This window comes from Ammospiza caudacuta, chromosome 1 (genome assembly GCF_027887145.1).
Source record: "Ammospiza caudacuta isolate bAmmCau1 chromosome 1, bAmmCau1.pri, whole genome shotgun sequence".
Taxonomy (NCBI): Eukaryota; Metazoa; Chordata; class Aves; order Passeriformes; family Passerellidae; genus Ammospiza; species Ammospiza caudacuta.
Genome location: NC_080593.1, coordinates 61,610,967 through 61,623,711, shown reverse-complemented (window position 1 = coordinate 61,623,711; position 12,745 = coordinate 61,610,967).

Below are 12,745 nucleotides of genomic sequence, written 5' to 3'. Positions count from 1 at the left end.
TTTCTAATTTAGAGGGCAGGATATTGTGGGGGACCACGTCAAAGGCTGTACAGAAGTCTAGATAAAGGACCTCTTCCCTTGTCCACTGATGTAGTGACTTTGTCCCAGAAAGCCACCAGGTTGGTTAGCCAGGATTTGCCCCTGCTGAAGCTGTGCTGGTTGTCCCAAATCACCTTCCTGTCCTACATGTGATTACTTTAGCTTCTAGCAGAATCTGTTCCATGATCTGCCCAGGCATAGAGATGAGATCATGGAATAACCACATGAACACCCACAGCTGAGAAGTCCTGAGAAGTAAGATTGATATGACCTAAGCTTTAGTTACTTATTTTCCCCTCAATTCCTACCTTGATGAGTTTATGCTTGGTGTAGTTCTCTCCTCATCTTTGTCCACTGCCATTCCTGCCTCAGCCACCTTCTCCCAGCCACATACTTGATCCTACTGGCTTGAACACCTTAAACAATACTCTTCCTCACTCCTCACAAGATGTTTCTGGACTTTCAGCAAATCTTCTGTTTCCTCTTTCAAATGTCAAATGCAAGAAAGGTAAAAGGACCGAGGTATGACCAGAAATAGTGAAACACAAACCACAGGAATTATCCTTTTTGGTATACTGTGAATCAACACAGAAACTATTGTTTCTATTTAATAATATGTAATGTGGTCGCTGGAACTGTGTAATGTGATAATAGAAAAAGCTATCCTATTGTCATGGTGTCTGTCAAAAACAGATTAGTAATCATTTACCTCGAGTCCACTTCCCCAGACTGTGATTATATTTTCAAAGAACAATCAGAAATGGTCTACATCCATTGTGTTCCTTAGCATATTAGTATGGAATCAATTCATCTGATTGCAAGGACTGTATTTTTTATGTATGAAAAGCTAGATACTGAGGTTTGAACCAATCCTGCCATTTGAAAGAAGGGATAAACAACGTAGTGAACTATTCATGACAAATTTTTTTTACTGTCTAGCAAGAGACAGCTTCACATAGCTATGCCCCAGGGACATCAATATTTCTAAAATTAGCAAGGGACAGTCACTAATCCTTTGAGAAAAGTGCTAAAGTTTGACATCTTAATTAAGGATTGAGTTTTAGAATTGCTGGAAATTACCAGGGCAAAGTTATGGATCTGAATGGATATTCAGAGAGTAATTGAGAACATCCTGGACCCTGAGCTGTGATCCAGCCTATGCTAATCTTCCCAGCTGTGTAGGATTCCTGACAGCTTTTTAGCTGGAGGAAACAGAATCTATTTAAATTGAATTAATATAAAATACCAATATATATTAATATATAACGTAGCTTTGCGTAGTTCATCTTTGAACATTAATGGGTGAGTTGTCTCCCGTACTTTAAATTAGGGGGGAATATTTTCTTATTTCTCACTTCTACACGTGGCTAGTGTTAAAAACAGCATCAAGGCAGCTGGCAGAGACTTTTTACACCCAGGAGATCTGTGGCCTGCAGACCAGCAGTACCATTTTCATCCCACTCTTAAGCCCAGCTGAAGTCACAAGAAATAGCTTTCCCAGTTAGCTGCAGAGAGCAAATGAAAGCTGATAATTCAGGGTGTTAGCCCGGAAGAGTCATCTTCTAGAGGATTAACCTCTAGAAGGATTACTCAGAATATTTTGGCAGGCAAAAAACCTGGGAAACTGCCTGAACTGTGAGGGCAACTAGAAGTTTCAAGCATCCATACAGATATGCCATAGGACTGTGATGCACCAAAGAGATAGTATCCTGACCACAATCAGACCTTTCAGGAAAAGGTATGGCACACCTTAGCAGAATAATCCACCCATAGGTTGGAGGTGTATTTCTAAATCTTCTCTGTTGTTTGTGACCTGAAGCACGAGGGTTTATATCCCCTTTAAAAGTGTTTTATCCTACCTGATGCAACTGTGGAAGTGTTTTATGATTGAGATAAATCTACAGTCTTCTTAGCTTTTTCAATTCATCGTAATTTTGTAGCAAAGACTTCCATAGGCTAATTTTGTACCATGTTATAATGCATCCTTATACATCCTACATACCCAAAGTACATTTGAAACCCAACAAGTAATAAGCAGGAAACCCCAAAGTACATTGTCTGTAAAATGTATTTTTTTAATTATAGCTGTATATACTGCAACAAGTGTTTGTCTGTATATCTAACCTGTAGCAATTATGTTATGAAAACTGAAAGGGGTGACATAACTTGTATTAACCAAAGGAATTTTCCATAGTAGAACTGTGTGCTGAATAATTTATCTTGCTCATACTCATTTCTGATGCAGCTATGCTGGCAAAACTTTCAGCTCTGGCACAAATTAGTATCCAATCTCCTTAATATGATTTGGCAAAAATAACACTAATAAAAATTTACAGTAGCAATATTTAAGTCTTCTTATGTACAGCCTTCTGCAGTAAAATTGTGTCTAATTACTGTGCAATTTAGGAGAGCCTTTTTTATATAATTTTACAAGAGAAACATATTATTAGGAGAGAGTGGAGTAGCACATTCACAATTTAATTTTCTGTCTCATTATTTTTTACTTTGTCTTTCAGCATTAGTGTGTTCCCTTTGCTTGAGTAACCATATTACTGACAATTTTTTTAAAAATAAATTCTGTTTTAATTTTTAAAATATATGTTGCCTGTAGCTCTCACCACTGCCTGTGCTATGGTTCCTGTGACATTAACTATGAATCATCCCTTGAGTTAGTAACTATTACATATGCAAAAAGATCCTGAATGGATATAAGTCAGCAGACAGACAGGTGTTATATGGCTTTGCATCTCATTACAGTTCCTGACGCAGGAGAAGTTCAGGTTGGGAAGAGACATCAGGAGACATGAATGTTACTAGAATGCACTTCTATGGCTACTTTGGGCCATATGATTATAGCTAATAGTTGTTTTTTTGGTGACTTAGTAGGTGATCCAAAGTCCCAGCTCAAAATGTTGGAGGCACATATAACCTAATGCCACTTTTGTCTTACTGTGAAGTACACCTTGCACCAGATCTTCATCAAACAGTTTGACTGTTCTGAACTGATATTCTTGAGCCAAAATTCAATTAAATTCACAGCATATTTTGCTACTGATTACATGGCATTTGCATCTCATATTTCTTTAGCGTGAAAATATATTGGACTGCTTTCATGTCCAGCAGTCTCAAAAAGTATTTACAAATGGTGGCCTAAATACTGCAAGTGAGTTTTGATTTTTGTTCCGGTAAGAGTAGTTTCAGTCAGGAAACAATATTCACTCAACCAGCAAAGTGCAGCTGACCCTTAGGTAGAATTTGTCAGCTTTGAAACAGTACACACCCACACCCACCCAAGAACTTATGGCAGGGAATGAAGAAGGATATAGCCAATTGTACCTGTCAGGAAATGCAGGTGAAGAACATAGTTGCTGAAATTAGATTTTTTCAAAGTTTAATGTTTTTTCAAATGTGGAAAAATCTTCTCCTTCTTAAGCAGGCCACAAACTAATTTTATATCACATACAAAACTTCTCATGATCACATCATATTGGATTCACTTAAAAGCCAGAAGCTGAGGTACCAATATCCCTGCTATTGTCTGTGTTTCACCAGACATTGTTTCAACAGTGCAACAGTACAAAAAATGGTTGTCTTTTTTTCCTGAGAGATTACTATCTTCACTCTCCAAAACTACAATCTATAATAAAAAAAAAAGAAGTATCTTCTTCAACAACAATCTTTGCAAATAGGGCCATGAAAATAAGGTTGTAGGTATACATAATATTTTGTGTATGTTTGTACAGACACAGACACACACAAACATACATATATACATGAAAATAGAAAAAAATGGTTTAGTTTTTTATCCCAACGAAATTTCACCCACAGAAAACAATAGAAATTATCAACAGACATAAAACTTTAGCCTGCGTAAATTAAATGGTTCTGCTGCATTAACTTCATAAAACCATAATCCTCTCCTCCATAAACTATTACATGCACTGCAACATATCTGATTTATGGGGTGTAGAATCGATGGGAAAAAATTAATGCTTGAAAAACATATTAGAGACATTATTGAACAGATTTTAATTGAGATTTGATTTCAATACCCCTTATCCACATGATTAATGGGTCCTACCCCTTGACTCCAGCAGGCAGAAAAGAGAGTCTTTAATATGACAATTAAGTATCTGTCTTTAGGTTTTATGTAGCTCTCTCCTCAGATCACTTCATCAGTACAGTGTGGCTTTTGTGCAGATTAAATTGAGACTCAATTTTCTCTATTTTCCAGCACTTACTTATGTTTTATGACAAGCACTAAATCAATTTTATGCTATTATTGATTTTTTCTTAAATGGACACAAACCATTTCGCCTTTTGCCCTTCTTTTCTACTTTCCTTCTATTTCCTTTTTTCACTGTATGCTTGATATACAGCCAGCTGAAGAAATTTCAAACGTTTCCTGAGATTTCTACAGGTCGTGCCAATTCATTCACTTTTTACAACATCAGAATTGACAAAGTTAACATGGAATTCTATCAAAACTTATGAACTTGTATATTCCTTTAATGCAACAAAGTTTACAGGTCGGGCTTCTTCCCCCACCTTATCCTTGGAAAAAAAAAAAAGACAGAAAGACAGCGTTCAAGGTTAGAGCCTCCTCTTTTTCAATTAAAAAACAAACCAAGACAAAACAAACCACAACAGACAATCTTTTTAAGAACTTCTGAAATATTTGAACTGCAGCTTCAGCTATAATTTTTGAAACAGTCTGGAAATCTAATTAATACATCGATGTAGGGAGAACCTATTTCATGGCTTGCAGGGGAAAAGGGCATTATCTGCAAGGTGCAATAACTCCTCTGAGATGTGGCAACAGCTAGTGGTACACCACACAATTAAGAAGCTCTTGGTTCTTTTTAAAGCTCTATCGTGTCTGACCTATGGCAAAAATTAACAACTGCCTTGGGCAATAAAAGTTGCACAATTTGTAATCAGATAGCTTACTTTTTTGGCAGAGAATTATACATTAGGAAGGATCAAAGAGACAAAGAAGAAATGTAAGTCAGCTAACAAAATGGGCTACACTTTTGATTTTCTGGCTGTTTAGGGTCATGGAGGAGGTTATGAAGGATTTTCCTCTTTCTTTGTTTGAAGTTCAGCATACCTGAGTTCATGTGATAAAACTGATCTCTAAAACAAGTACAGTAGCTTCATTTTGCTAAAAAAATAATAAGTCCCTTCACTGTGTTGGGTATTTACCTAATAACATTTTACTTGCAAACCCTCAACATTTTTAAAAATGTGGTTATAGATTTTTTTTTTCCCTTCTAAATAACACAAGCTTACCTAGTGAATTAAAAAGTGATGCTACCTGAAGGATGTCTGTCATGGCAACTTTGCTCAGCTGATGCTTCCTTCAACTTGAGGGGAAATCTATGTTGTCATGAATGACGGATTTTGGGCCAAATGGCAATTTTTTAGCTCTTTCTAAGTGTGATTCTACCATCTGTGCCCACTTGTGTTTACAGCTAATATATATACATACCGTAAGTGTAAGGTGAATGGAGATGTTTTCTTATGGACTTTTAATACCTTTCCTTGTGAAAAAAAAAGTGCAAAAATATTAAGAAAAAAAAACACAAAGAAAAAAATCCCCAATCTGATTAAAAAAAAAAATTAAATCTCGCTATATTAGAGATGCTGGGATGAAGTTTTCTGTATGCAATGGAAATCAGATGGTGAATCAGTAAGTGGGAGAAAGTTTCGAGCTATGCCATTATGCTGTATTTCCCTTAATTTTTAGAATGTTGTTCCCTTCATGTGAGAAACATGCCAATAACAATGTCAACTTCCATGATTAACAGGAGACTTGAGGGGTTTTTCTTTATTTCTTGGTTTTCTCTTTGCATTGAGATATGAAGAGCAGTGCCACAAATCAACCTGCACACTGCCTTTCTACTTCATGTAATAAGAAAGCTTTCCTTGCAAGTGCCAGATGCATGCGATGCTGTGAATTCTGCATTCCTGCAGCAAAGAGCAGAGGTCCGTGAAGTCTCTGCTTCTAGCTGGAATTCAGAGTCAGACTGCTCACACGTCAGTGATCCCTCAGCTGTAGGCTAATAGAGAATGAAGATGCACCATTTCAATCCTTTGGAGAAACAGCTGGTTTGAGTCTTAGACTAAAGGCTCATTAATTTGCTCCACTTGGTTCTGCTTTGGTTTTGCCATTTTCGGATTTTACTATCAATGCTGTTAATATTGACATTTTTAGTACTGCTGTTACTATAATACTAATCACCACATTATGTGTACAGGAGTATCATATACACACTGGAAACCAAGGAAATCCTGTAGTACCTTGTAGTTTCCTTTCACGTACCCAAAAGCTGGTGTGACTTAAGTTTCCTAAATCTTTGCTAATTTTATTAGCATCATTTTCTCCTGTGATTTATTAGTTTCTGCATCAGTCCTACATATCTATTTTTTCCTTTTTAGAATTGGCTTTTCAAAAGGTAAATTCTACAATTAAAACATCTTTAACAGCAGAAGCTGTTTTTCTAAACAGATACAAATAATTTGAGTGTACTGTTTAAATGTTCCTAGTTGCTGCTCTGGCTTCTCCAAGCTATATCATTTTTATTAACCCTACTTAGTTATTTTCTGGCCTTGTGTTTTACATGCCTGTGATATTCAGATGCATAGGTAAGTACCAAAAAGAAATAGGGTACTACAGTACAGTTTGAGGTTTACAGTATCTTCTCACACATCTGGTGAGATATTTTTGTCCAAGTGCCTAGTACAGCAGACGTCGGCAAAAGACAAGTGAGACAGTACTTGTCACTGTGTGAAAGAGCAACTGAAAAGAAAAGATTTAAAATCAGGTAAGCCACCTTCTTAGAATATATGAGTTTTGGACAATGTGAGACCTATATGATTTCCAGGCTAAAAAAGCACAAGTGCTGCAGAATTCCACTTAAATGCTTTCAGAGTGATAAATCCACAATAAAATTCCTCTATACAAAAAGAGCAAATTATCCAAATAGGCTGATCTGTTAAAAAAAAAATCAACCTTCTTACAGAAACAAATGCTCTGTATATGAAATGTTAGCGCAGATTAGTACACACTCAATGAAAACTGATTTTTCTTGTATGTAAGCAAATGGTGTTGCATGCTTCGAGTTGAACGGGATTTTCGGTTTAGTGCTGGAGACGACGGGTTTTGTTTGAAGGCTCCAGAGTGCATAAGGCAGCCCTTGAAGGAGAGCCAGACAATACACGGGAGCTCGCAGATGCTCCCAGCGCGGCGTTATCGGCCGGAGCCTGCCGAGACCCGGAGACCTTTGTGTTTCGCGCAGGCAGCGGAGATTGCCAGCTTTCTGAAATGAGCTGCGGGCCTAATCTAGGCTCGCACCCATTCCGATCAATAAACAGCAGCAGCCCTGCGCACCGGCCCCATCCACAGCCGCACAGGGCCGTGGGTTCTTCCTGCTCATCCCGGCCTACAGCGCTGCGCCGGCACGGCCCAGAGCAGGCCCGGAGCGCCGGCTGTGTGCCTTCCAGCCTGGCTACCTGTTGGAAGCCAGGGCCGTGCCAGGCTGCCCGGGGAGCCGCGCAGCAATTACAATTTCACCTTCATCCTGTGCATACAGCACGTTTGGGCTATGTGGGGCTAAGCGCTGCCCGGGCCGGGGTTGCTGCCTGGCAACAGGCGAGCCCGGAGGGGAAACGGGCTGGTGTTCCTCGTCCTCCCGTTAAATCTGCACGGGTATGGAAGCGAAGTCCCCGCAGAGCAGACGGTGTCAAAATCAGAGGAAGGTAAAAAAAAAAAAAAAAAAAAAAAAAAAAAAAGAAAAGAAAAAAAAAAAAAAAAAAAAAAGAGGGGAAGGATTTAACGAGGTTCAGAGTCCCCCAGAGGAAACGGCGCTGTACCCTGGGGTCCCCGCGGCTGCCCCCCGCAGCCCGGCTCCCCTCGCCTCGCCGTCCCTCTCCAGCGCCCACAGTAAAACACCTTAACTCAGCTCCGGGAGGGAGGAGGGAGGGGAAGGGACCACCTTCAGAGTGCAGCTGGAACTGGAAGCTGTCTGCCTCAGCCGTTAGAAATATGTGGAGAAATTACCTATCATTCCCTGTAGAGACATCCAGCAACCATCCCAACCCAGCTTTTCAGTTCGGTGATAATATGCTCCTATCAGTTTTAATAGCCCCATGCTGGATTCAGGAGGTATTATGGATTGTACAGCAAGCATATTGTCATTAAATTAAATTTTCAGAACATTCCCCAGCTCATCACAAATACCACAGAGAGTAATCATAATCGGTTCTCAACACATGTGTAATTGCCTTCAGCTGGCGTTTTTTACAGTTGACATTGTTCAGCAGTGATAAGGTGATTGGTGATTTGAATACACAGCTTGTTTCATAGCTGCCGTAATTGAAATATGGTATGTGTGAATGGAAGATTACATTAAGACCTAGGATAATCACCTGACATGAGAGTAATTGAGTCTACAATCTGCCACTGAGTCTCTCAGGGAGGGCTGAAATGAAAAGAAGCCATTAGTAGATTATGCCACTGCTGGCTCGGCTCGGCGCTGCTCGGCTCGGCGCAGCTCTGGAGCGCCGGGATGGCATTCCTGGGTACCGGCACGGGCACCGCCGGCATGGGCATCGCCGGCCGGGCCGGGCCGGGCCGGGCTGGGCTCGGCTGGCCCCGCCTCGGGCCGGGCGGCACCGCCGGCAATGACACTCAGCTCTGCCCGGGGGCGGACGGGCCAGGGAGGGAGCCTGGCTCCAGAGGAAACGCTGCCGGTTAACTTGGGAAATACCGCTTTTTATCGTCCCGGAGGCGGAGACAGGGGTCCGATCCCTCCATCCCATCCCTTCAGGAAGGACTCTTGTGTGTCTGTGGAAAAAGTGGAGCATGAGTTCATCCTGATGGGTTCAAGCGTAAAATGGTCAAACTCCAACTATGTTTTAGCTGCTTATGGGGGGACCAAGTGTGTGGAATCTGAAGGTGCAATGAAAAGAATGCCCTTATTTTTTGGTAGTTTTCAGGATGTGGGCTGTGAGATACTTTCTTTAAAAATCAAATTTAGAAGTACACTGAGGTTAATTATACAATGGGTAACCAAGAGGAACAGTTGTAGCTAACCTTTAAATATAAATGTAATAAGGTGCCTGCAAATCTGAAACAAATATTTACTCCAGGTGTCCAGACTTAATGGACAAAAGCATAATTGCTTTTTAAGGAGAATATTTTATTTGTTAGTCACTGAGGATTATTTTGTGATGGAATAGTCTCTCTTCCTTTCTTTCTTTATTTCTTCTTTTGGAAGGCGGTATGTTTTGTTGGATTTTTGTTGTTCTTTTCTTTTTCCTTTTTTTCCCCCCAAATCTACTGTACATACAGATCACAAACCCTGAACAAAGAAGAATTACAAACCCAGCTGAGATAAACATGTCAGAATTACTGTTAAGAGGCTGATGCCCAGAGTGTTTAATGGCTTGAAAATATGATCAAGCATTTATGCAGCTACCCCTTCAAAAATTATCATTGAGCCAATGATAATCCAGTTATAATAATGAGCACTGAGTCAATTAAGCTTAGCATGCAGAGAAACTACTTTTTATTATTAAATAACTCGTTCTCTTCCATCTTTAAAAAAATAAAATTGGAATTCTGAAACCAGATATTTTACTAAAATTCAGGTTAGAAGCCTATATAAAAAGCTACCTCCAGCATAGCATGACTAACTTGTAGGGTGTAATTCCACCAGGATCTGAGACTCTCCTTTGTGATGTTGTGAATCCCTGTTCTCTCATAGTTTTACAGTGTGTGGTAATTTTCAGAATCCAAAATCCAGCTGTACTATCTTGGAAATTGCTACAGAACACAGAGCTCAGCACACGACCGATAGCTAGTTAACAGTTGCCTGGCCAATTTCAGGTTTTTTTCCTTACAATCACTTCAAAATAGGTTTTGTATCTAGCAGAAGTATCTTGCACATTTTTCTCCACTATTCCTGAAGTCTAAACTCTCTCAAGCGCTTGTTAGAACAAACCTAAAAATGCAATGGTAAAAGAATAGTGGTTAGGAATGTTTATATTTGGATTCCACTTGTAATAACATTAGGCAGAAGGAAATTTTTAGACAATTAAGGTCTATATAATCCAATGCAGCATCACTAAAAACAGAAGGACACAAGACTGGATATAGCTGCAGTAGTGATGTACAAATGAGCAAATTGCTAAATAGTGCAATGAGTATCTTCCTCATCACACCATACACAGCGTGCACCCAAGGTTGCTGCTTTGAAGGCTACAGCTGTCCCAGTGAGCCCACACCTTGGCAGAGTCAAAGACTGATTTGCAAAACAAGGTGAGTACCAGATTAGAGTTTGAATCCCAAGCTCTTTCTGTAGGCTTGCAGTTGAAAAGTCACCAGCTATAGGGAAAACATAACTGATTTTATCTGGAAGATAAAATAGCAATGATAGCTATAAACATGGAATGGTTAATATATTTTTAATCACTTAAAAAAAAACCCAAACTATTTAAGGTTTTAAGGCACTATTGCCACTTAAGATACCTGACCACAACCAGAAATTATTTAGAAGTTTTATTCTCATTTATGTAAAAATGCTTTGTCTTTGAAAATCTATTTATCTTGATTTAAACAATGATGGTGAAGTCACTTGGATTTACCCAAAGATCAGAATATGAAGAATAATTCTCTAAGCAATCAACTCTAGGAAGTGCTTGAAAGGGACCACTCAGTTATGCTGTGAGTAATCTGCATGGTTCTTTTTGGACATAAAATACTTCCTAGGCTTTGTAAAACTTGGTGGATATTATTTTTCCAGCTTAAGAGATATACAGCATTCAAGAGTATGATAAACTGTAACTAAAGAAGGTTCTGAAACTTAGTCCCATTGAAGAGCAGTAACCATCCTGAGCACAAGAGAACTTAAACCTGTGGAGAGTTTGCATGAGGATCTGTTATGGGGGTTACAGACCTGCAGTTGTAAAATGAAAATCTTTTGGAGAAGGTTGAGGGATAGAGAAAAGAGGATCTTCATTCATTTCAGTGTTACAGGTGTTACAGGTTAAAAAAAATCCTCCTTGAAAAGAGTATCTGAAGATAATTCTGACCAACAGAGCCTGAAAGGACCCTTTTATCTCATTACTGCCTCCAGAGGGACTGCAAATTATTGTTTCCAGTAGCCTCCCAGTAGCTGATTATTTCACCTGATTATTTCTTTGGGGGTCAAAGAACCGGCCTCTACTTTTTATCTAATATCGCTAACGGTATGGACAATTCCAATGTTCTCATTTCTCCTTTTTGAGAAGTGTGTCTACTTTATTACCCTTGTCAGGCAACTCTGGTGTAATGTTGCCAATGGGCTTGTCTACTAAGCCCATTAAGAAGAGCTATCCCAATCACAAGATTATCCCTACACAGTTATACACTTGTCCATATTACATGTATTTTAAAAACTATGTTTTCAAGCCAGAAGAAAAAGTCCACCTTGCCTTGAGCTATGCTAAACTTTTCTCTGTTAAAAGTTTCTCTAACATATATTGAAAAATTTAAGACAAGTCCCTGCAACTTTGCAAGTAGGGCAGACAGTCACGACTTTGGTTTGTTTGACTATAAATTGCTGAAACAATGCAACTTAAAAACAATACAGTAGTACTGTATGACACTGTCAATATCATTTATAGCACAATTTTACACAAAGGCAGGAGTATCATAAAAAAAGAAGTAAGTCCTATCAGGTGCCCTAAAATACCTTATGTCATAAATAAGTCAGATTTCTTAGAGGAAAGCAATAAAGTTCCAGCAGATTCGATTTTTCCCACTAAATAATCACCCTGACCTTTTTCACTAACTTCACAATAACAGTTCTTGAAGAAGCAAGCAAACACAATGAGAGATTTGTATGGCACACCCATGTCTAAAGCATGAAGAGAATGTAGAAGAGCATTGATGGTACTAGTACAAAAAAGAACGTGGAATTTTAATCAAAATCATTGGGCTGAATATTTATAAATGAAAATATTGATAATATACTGGATGCAGGAGAAATTATGCAAAAGTATTTAGAGATTTTAAAAGTCTCTTGCAAGAGAAAAATACCAGGAACATATTCAACCCCCACCCCAAGCTGTTTCATTAACTTAGGAAATACTTTCAGTCACAGTTGTTTTGGAAAAGTTGATAAATTAATTGGTAAAATAACACCATCATAAATTTGGCACCAGAATATATTTTACTAAGCTATTTAACTCAGAATTTCTAATTCCTAGGAGGTTTTATTGCTTGTTTTAACATTAAAAGTAATAACTTCTATTGGAAATATTTTTCTTTATTACTACCAGATAAATAATCTTGTCTTTCTGTTGTTAGATTTTCTCAAGAAAATTCATACATTACTCAAGAAAAACATTACTAGAGGTTCTTACAATTATTTTATATCAGAGGATGAAGAATTAGATTTTTAAAAAAGCTACAACTAAAGTCTTGTTCTGTCACTTTTAAAATCTTAAAGGAAAAATAGTCATTTTACAAAGAAGAATAGAGATCACAGGCAAAAAGTTTTATCACCTGAGCAAGGTACAAAACAAATAAGAGGATAATTGATGAAAAGAAATAAGCCTGTAAGTGTTGGTGCCAGAAGGAACTGCAATTGGTCTTTACTCACTGAAACAAAATCAAAGTATTCAAATTGGAATAAAAAGTGGCACAAAGGCTCCAAGA